The following is an 8775-nucleotide window of genomic DNA, read 5'->3' as shown; positions in this document are numbered from 1 at the left end:
TGGGGAGAGGGCGTCACAGGGGGTTTCCTCTGTGGATGCCTGCCTCAGCCCTACCTGTGTCTCTGTCTTTAGCAGCCTTCTCTGGCTCTCCGGGGGTCGGGATCTGAGGACCAGACCCAAGGCAAGCAAGGCAGGGCAGCCTCTAACTGCTGTCCACCCCTTCTGACCCCCTCTGCTTTCCCAGCTTTCTGCCCTTTCTGTAATCCTCGGCCTCTAGGAAAGGGGCAGTGCCTGCAGACCTCAAGCGAGGGCATATCCCTGTGCCCACAATTAAATCCCAGCCACCGGGGACGCTAGACAGATGACTTCTGCTTCCCAGAACTAAGGAGCACTTCCTTCAGGAAGCCATGATGAGGAGAGGTCCTAGGGAGAAGACAGGATGGGGGGTGGGGGGGCTGGCAAGGGAGGGAGGTGTCAGGGAGGAGCAGGATACCAGGGGTGCAGAGCAGTGACTGGGGGGCCCTCACCCTGCTGTGACCCAGGTTCTTAGATCTGTAAAGTTGGAGGAGACCTTGGACATCGTCCAGTCTATCTTTGGCCAGCCAATTTGCTTGGCCCACAAGGTGTTTAAATGTTTAAATTAGTTGTCAACATTTTAAAACAAGAAATTTCACATAAAAATGGATTTCCAGCTTCTCTTCAAAGAAAGTGTAGCAGCTGACTGGACAGGCATCTTTGCTGTCCTTCTGGCCCCTACCCAGCCCTGAAGACACCTGAGTTTGCCACCCATGACCCTTCCAAGGCTCACAGAGGCAGTGATCTGCTCAGGACTTCATAGCCTTGTAGAGAACTAGAGGCCCAGTCTTCTGAGGCCCAACTAAGGTCTCTGTCCTCTGCTCTCAGCAAGTATGTGCCTTGGGCTGGTCACTGGCAGGGATATAAATGACATGGTTCCCAGCCCAGAGCTTGCAGTCAGTAAGGGGCCTGCTTCATCTCAACCACAGGTACTGACTCCCAGCTTGCCAGTCCCTGAGGTGGACACTGCTGAGGAGAGGTGGCTCCCATCTACTGTGCACATTTAAGGGCGCACGGTCTGATGGAAGAAGCAGCCACGGCACAACAAGCCTGTGTCAGTCAATAATGCTCGCTCAGCCAGGAAGCAAGGGGAGGAAGCCATGCATCTCTGCTGCAGAGAGGAGCCGGGGAGGTGTTAGGAGAAGGTGACACTTTGCATTATGAATTGACAGGGCTGGTGGGCATTGCGAGTGAGTGGGGGGCCCTGTGGGTGCAGGGGGAAGTTGAAGTGAGGGCAAGGGTCCAAGCGTGCAGTGAGAGTAGATTGTGGACGCACTGAGCTGGCTGCAGGGTGTGGGTTGGTGCCCGGGGTGAGGCTGATGCATTGGGTGGGGTGGGGTTATGGGGAGCTGACCTTTACCCTGTGGTCAGTGGGAACTATTTCAGGGGTTTGAAGTGTGGGATCGGATTTTCTTTCTAGAAATAGCACTATGTGGCATAGTTGAGGATGGCACCAAAGCCAGGTCATATGGGAAGGCAAGTTTGAGGCACTGGGGGTAGGGGCATGAAGGGTTGGGTAGCCATAAAGGGAGAGAGGAAGGAGTGGGTGGGAGAAAGTCTGGGGTGACACTCAGGGGGCTAGAAGAGGTCAGAGGGCAAGAGGGCCCAGTGACTCTAAGACTCCTACTGAGGCTCCCTGGGGGTGTGGCCTGCTAAGAGCAATCCCTGAGAGCAGGAGGCTTGGGGAAGCCACTGAGTCCAACTTGGGACATGCCCGGTGTGACGTTCTGGGAGGCATCCAGACGCAGGCAAAGGAGAGCTCAGCAGTGAGGGAGGCTAGGGATCCTAGCTGGGGAGCCATGGTCAGGAGGCTGGTGGGAATCCATGGGAGCAGGAGCCCCAAGAGAGGGCAGAGCACAGGTGATCCAGTCACAGGGATGGGGAGGAGAGGAGGAGCTGGGGTGTAGGCTCAGATACCACCGCTGCTGGTAGGAGCTGCATCTGGACTGGGTTTTCCCGTGGGTCCCTGTATGAAGAGAAGTCCAGACGGGCTCAGCTGTTGAGAATGGGGTCACAGGATGGCTGATGACCTGTGGCCACAGGGTTATCATTCCTGGTGAGGGCATTGGCCACCTCAGCCAGATTTAGCCCAAAGGACAGTAGGCAGTGTTGTTATACGTGTGTGTGTACAAAGCTTGGTGTGTGTGCACCCTTGAATGCCAGAGCACGAAGCACCGTGAATATGATTCTGGAATGCTGTGTGCCTAGGACTTCCCAGGTGGGGTTGTGGCCACTGGCCACCCCATGGGGCAAGGACTTGAGTCTGTCTTGGGTGCTACTGTGTGGCCTGTGCCTTACATGGTGCCTGGTGCATCATGCCCAGCACACATTTGGTGAATGCGTGTGTCCTGATTAAGAGCTTAGGGTGCTGTAGCCATCTGGCCTGGGTAGGAACCCATCACTCACTACTTACATCACCTCTCTGTTCCTTGGTTTCATTGCCCGGAAGTTGGAGATTTAAAATAGTTCTTTGCGGGGCGCCTGGGTGGCTTAGTCGGTTAANTCTCTCCTAGAAATAAATAAAAAATAAAAAAATAAAAAAAAAAAAAGAAATTGGTGAGGTTATATTTAAAAAAATAAATAAATAAAATAAAATAAAATAGTTCTTTGCCAGGGTGCCTGGGTAGCTCAGTTGGTTAAGCATCCAACTCTTGATCGCAGCTCAAGTCTTCATCTCAGGGTTGTGAGTTCAAGCCCTGCATTGGGCTCTGTGCTGGGTGTGAAGCCTATTTAAAAATAAGTAAATAAACAAAAATAGTTAATAGTTCTTTGCCTCCTAGAACTATCACGAGGGTTAGATAAGAAAATCCACGTTATGCTAAGACTGTGTATATATGCGTGTGTGAGTGTGTGTGCACACGTGCATGTGAGTGGGTGGGCATTTGTTGGCTGTAGTTGTGGGTAGCATCTCCCACTGGCCAAGGGTGCTTCTTATCTGTGGGCTCTGTCCAGGGGCTGAAACAGCCCTGTGCTGTCCGGTGCACACTGAGCAGAGCCAGGCTAGGGAGTGGTATTGCCACTCCTGCACCACCCCTGGCTCCCACTCTGGCCAGGCTGGCATTAAACCAGTGAGATATGAAATGCCACCGTATCTGGGACAGGGTCTTTAATTAAATTAATTGCCAGCAACATTGTAAAAATGCTGATGGGGTCATAAACGGCGCATCGCTGATGCCATTCATCATTTCCTCGGTCTTGCTGGGGGCCTCACCTGGGCCAGGGGTGGGACTGGGCATGCGGGGTTGAGCCACTGGGGAGCTCTGCAGCCACCAGGGTCTCTGGCGGGTGGGCTGGCGCGTGGCAGTCAGGCCAAGGGAGAGAGCGATGGGAGTGGGTGGGACACCTTGTTTAAAGTGTGGAACAATCACACAATTCTTAACTGAGCCCAGATGGTTACCTGGAGAAAGGCATGGATGGAAATGGAGAGGGGTGGCTTNAGTCATGTGGCCAGAGTTATCCTAGATCCATGTGCAATGTGAGAATCTGACCCAGCCTGGCCACTGATAGCTGAGTGACCTTGAGCAAGTCCTTCCTCTCAGTGAGCCCCAGTTCCCTCATTGGGAAGACAGGTACACCCCCATCCCTGCCTGTCCAGAGCCCTCCTGGCCTCCCTCCCACGGCCTCCTGCCCTGTAGGGAACTGTGCAGGGATCCTGTTATGTCTCTTCCAGCTAGGGCTGCCGTAGGGCTCTGAGCTTGTATGCTGACCTCCTGCTGAGCAATGGTGAGGGGGCTGGGCCAGCGCCCACCACCCACCTCTGCCAAGTGAAAGGTGGAAGGGGCCTGCCACACACACACACACACACACACACACGCACACACGCACACACGCACACACACAATCACCACTCCAACCAGAAATGCTCCCACAGCAACACACACTCCACCAGCAGAAGATTCCATAGTAATAGAAAGCCTTCTTTCCCCAGTTCTCTCTGGGCTGTGCGACCACATAATTACCCTGGATTCCATTCTATTTAATTGCAGCTTATTAAATTCTAACCAGCCAATTATCAGCCACAATTACAGCTTAATTCAGGGACACAATAGCTATTTTATCGTTTGTTAATCAAATGCTTATTTAGGCCTCAGCTTTATTAACTATTTCTCTGGCCCAAAGCAAGGCCCTGTGGCAGGAAGGGGCACTGGGAAGAGGCCCCTGGGAGCCTCTCCCCCCATCACAGCACTCCCTCCCTTGGTATCCCAGTAGTTTCTAAGTCCCCTTCCCTGGTGGGTCTGGGGGACCTTCGTGATGGCGGCAGTGTGACACCAACTGTAGGCACTGGGTAGAGTTGCAAGACCCGAGTTTGTTCGCTCCTGAATTCAGCACATGTTTATCAAGCACCTTCTATGTGCCAGGCCCTGGGCTGGGCTCTGGTACTACAGCAGTGAACCTGACAAGTGTGGTCCCTGCTCGCATGAAACATTTCAGGGAAGGGGACGTGGACAATAACAAGCAAGCAAATTCACAGACAGGATAACTTCAGATAGCAGTGAGTGCTATGAGGGAAACAGACTGGGAAAGAGATATAAGAGACTCAGGATGGGGGGCTACTTCAGACATAGTAGCTTGAAAGAGTAACACTGGAGCTGAGACCTGAGGCATTCAAGGGGACAGCTGTAGAAGAGCAAGGGGCGAAGTGTTGCAGGTGGAAGAAAGGACAAGTGCAAAGGCCCTGTGGTGAGATCAGCTTGGAGGGTTTGAGAAACAGAGGCGCTCAACGTGTACAGAGTGAGTCGAGGATGGTGAGAGGGACAGGCCAGACACTGGTCCAATAAATGCCCAGAGCTCCTGCCCTGTGCCTGGCCTGGGCTGGCAGTTGTCGAGAACCCACACAGCCCTTTGGTGCTGAATGACTTTATGTAAGTCCTAAGCTTGCATTCCCTGTCTGTAAAATGAGGGGCCAGCAGAAAGCACCTGAGTACAGCTACCAGATAACAAGCCTGGTGTGTGGCAGCCGTGGGCACTGTGGCCTGGCCACGCTAGGCTTGAGTGTCCTCTGAGCCGGTGAAGTGGCACCGTCCCCCACCTTGACCTGCTTTGTTCTTTGCAGTTCAGCCTGTCTGCGTGCCCTCCTTGTGGCGCCTGTGTCTGTCCTTGTGACCAGGCCCCTGGGGCTCACTGGGGAAGAGGGTGACTTTCCTCCAGTCTTGGGGAGGTGGCTGCCGCTTCTGTGGCACTTCTGCGCGTGCATTGCCATGGAAACCGGAGCGCCTTGCAAGCGTGTGTGTGAGTGTGGGTTGGGGTAACAGCCCCCCACCCTGTTACTTCCACCTTGTGCACACTCCTAGACCGGAGAGACTGTAGCTGTGTCCTCCCCCGTTCACTGACCACTCACGCACTGGGGCAAAAGAACCTGGCCCCAGACCTGTCTCTGCCCTCCAGGAAGCCCTTGCTACCAGGAGTGAGAAGCGGCAGCCAGGGAGACAGATGATTGAGGGATGGGCCAAGGGGCAGAGCAGGAAAAGAAGAGGGGCATGGGTGGGCACCCCAAGACCCCAGGCAGGGTGGCCGTGCTAACCCACCTCAACCTGGTGCAGGGTCCACGTGATGTGGCCCAAATGAGGAAACAGGGGCTTAAGAAACAGCAGCGGGAGATCGCAGCAGTCAAAGGAGCCCCCGGAGCAGCTGACAGGCAGCACAGAGAGTTTTTACATGTTTGGATTTGGAAGAATTCTGCCAGCTTGCTCTTGCCCTGTGTCACCCCATTGTCACCTCCAGGCAGGTCCATGTGTCCGAGTGGCTGCCTGGAACCACAGGGCTCTTTGTGTGGCCCCCAGATCTGTCGTCCACCATCCCTCTGTTCCCCCTGCCTCCGCAGCTGTCTTGCATCTGTGACACAAGTGCAGTTTGTCCCTGTGTACCAGAGCCTCCTGGTGAAGCTCCCTCATCGTAGAATTGCCCCTGTTTAAAAAATAATAACTCGCAAAGCAATCTCAGGCTGTGAAGGTGCAAAGGGGCAGGAGAACAAATATCCCCATTCCCCTGCACGTGTGCCCCCCCTCAGCGCTCTGCCACTGTGGCCCTGGCCCCTGGCCCCTGCCTCCCCTGGGTGCCGCCCATGTGCTCTGCCTCCCTGGGGTCCAGCACCCTTGCTTCTGAAATCAGTTCCCTTTCCATTCATCTCTTTGGTTGATTGATATTGATTGATTGGAGGGCAAGCAGAGCTGGCTTCCCATCAGATTTGAGTGTTTGTCCTCCTCTTTCAGGCTTCCTTTCTGGCTCTGGTCCCGTTCAAGGGAATGATGTTCACCATGCATTCAATAAACACCTACTGGGTACTTGCTATGTATCAGATCCTGGCCAGCTCGGGGGATGTGCAAAGGATGGCACCGTTCAGTCCCTGCCCTCAAGGTGCTGACAGTGGAGAGACAGACTCACAAACGGTGACAAGATGAGGTTTGAGATGCTGGGCAAGTTCAGCTGAGCTGTGGGAGCTCAGAGGAAGTGCAGTCCCCTCTGTGTAGGTGTCAGAGAAAGCTTCCCAGGGGAGAAGGTTATTTGAGCAGGTCTTGAAGGACGAGTAGAAGTCACCTAGGCATATAGACCTACAAGGCCTTCAGGACTGGCCGAGAAGAAAGAGAGGTTCTCTTTCCCAGCAGCCCAAGCCAAATCCCAGAGTCCCATCTGTTCACATGGGGTGACCTGCCCATTTGTGAACTAGTCAGTGTCGTGTGCCCACTTCTGGGGCCAGATATGGGCTTGGCCCACTGGACTGAATGAGCACATGGCCCTAGTTGGGTGGGGGGAGCCTCCTCCGCAGAAAGCCAGGTACTCTTAGCCAGAAGGTGAGGGAGGCAGAACCTGGAACACAATGTGCACACGTCCTAGAGGAACTAAAACAGTCAAGATGCTATTCCACAGAGCGCACTTGGAGGGAGGCCCCAGAGGCAAGGCCAAGTGGCAGCTCAGGCCCCGGGCCAACAGGGCCTCCGTGCCAGGTGAAGGGCATGGTGCGTTAGCCTGTGGCACTCTCTCCTCTCTGCCTGGGCCTATAGAGTGCAAACACCCAGGCCCCAGGGAGCCCTACCAAATGCAAATCTCCAGGCCAGGCATTCTGGGAACATAAGCACCAGGCGTCAGGGAGCTCAATGCTGGGTGAACGGCCAGGAAAAGTTCAGGCTGGAGAAAGAGAAAGCTGCCAGGCGCCAGCTCCTTCGTCCACCCCATATCAAATCCAGAACAGTTCTCAGAGTAGACAAAGCGGGCACTGGTGGCTCTAACCACCGGGACTGTCAGGGAAAGCTTAGGAGGATGAAAGGAGCAGGTGGCATCAGGGGCAAGACTGCATTTGGGACATAGTGCTCCCATCTCCCAGCTGGATGAGGCCTGGTGATACCCTGCCCCCTCCCCACCATCCCTCCCCCTCCCAGGGACTCAGCCTCTGCTCAGAAAATACCGGTTCATTAATAGCTTGATTAATCACACCTCATATTTTCATGGAGCTTTAAAAATAAAACATTTGAAAGCACTTTCACACCCACCCTGGGCCTCAGAGTTACATGGGCAGGTCTTATCAACCCAGACTGCAAGTGAGAAAGGGGGGCTCAGCCTCTGAGTAGCAGCAAGTCGGCATGTGGCCATGCAGGAGCCCTCGCCCTGCCCACAGCTCTACCTGTGGGCCACTCTGCACAATATCTGAGTCTGCCTACAGGACAAGAGTGAAGTGGCCGCCCTTGGCAGGTCTTCTGAAATTCAAGGGGGAATCAAGGGTGATCATTCAGTCACTCAACAAATACTCCTTCAGTATCTTGGGCTCCTGCTCCAAGCAAGTAGTACATGGTGGGCCAACGATCCTGAATGTTCCCGGGAGGGAGGCTCAGGAGACAGGGTGGACACTTGGGCAAGTAACAAAGAGTGTGGATCCAGAAAGGCATCCCAGAGGAAATGGCACATTTGCTGAAACTTGAGGGCTGGGTGGGAGTTCCCGATGGACCTCGTGAGGCAGGTCTGCCATGGTCCACTCTTTCGGATGTACCGTCATCCATCTCCACACTGCCACTCCTGCCTCCCTCCACCTGCTTATGCAGGAAGATCTCGTCATCCCCTTGCACACCGAGCCCATTGGGGATCTGCCAGTAAGTGAAAGGTTTTCTTTTTTTTTTTTTAGGTTTATTCATTTATTTTGAGAGAGAGAGAATATGAGCAGGGGAGGGGCAGAGAGAGAGGGAGAAAGAAAAACCCCAGCAGGCTCCACACTCCACGCTGAGCTCAACGAGGGGCTCGATCTCACGGATCATGAGATCATGACATGGGCCAAAATCAAGAATCAGCCACTTAACCAACTGAATCACCAGGCGCCACTGAACACATGAAAGAGGTTCTCTAACTGAATTCCAGTAGGGCAGCTGGGCCACGTCCTTTGCAAGTAAGAGGATCGTGGCCGGGGCGTAGTAAACAGAGCCTCTGTGGAACTGAAGGCCTGTGTGCCAGGGCCGTATATAGTCAGTGGGACCTGCACCCGCCAGCCCTCCTGCAGCCCCCTTGTGTCCGCCCTGGCAGAGCAATCCATCCATGCCCATTGCCTCAGCAGCCCCAAAGGAGGCACCAAAAGGCACCCCGCTCTGCGTCCCCAGTCGCAAATGCCTGCACTAGGCAACCTTGAGCTGAGCAGCAGGGACCAGGGATGGATAGGCTGGCTGAAGACAAAGGCCCTAGCCCCCCACTTGTTTCCTCTGCGGTGAGAGTTACAGCACCAGTGAGGACGGGCCCTAGACTCAGAGAGGGCAAAATGATATTTGTGGTTTCCTGGGAGAGTGA

Source organism: Crocuta crocuta, unplaced genomic scaffold (genome assembly GCF_008692635.1).
Source record: "Crocuta crocuta isolate KB4526 unplaced genomic scaffold, BGI_CrCroc_1.0 scaffold131, whole genome shotgun sequence".
NCBI classification, from domain to species: domain Eukaryota; kingdom Metazoa; phylum Chordata; class Mammalia; order Carnivora; family Hyaenidae; genus Crocuta; species Crocuta crocuta.
The sequence above is the reverse complement of the archived record's forward strand: the minus strand, read 5'-3'. Positions refer to the sequence as shown.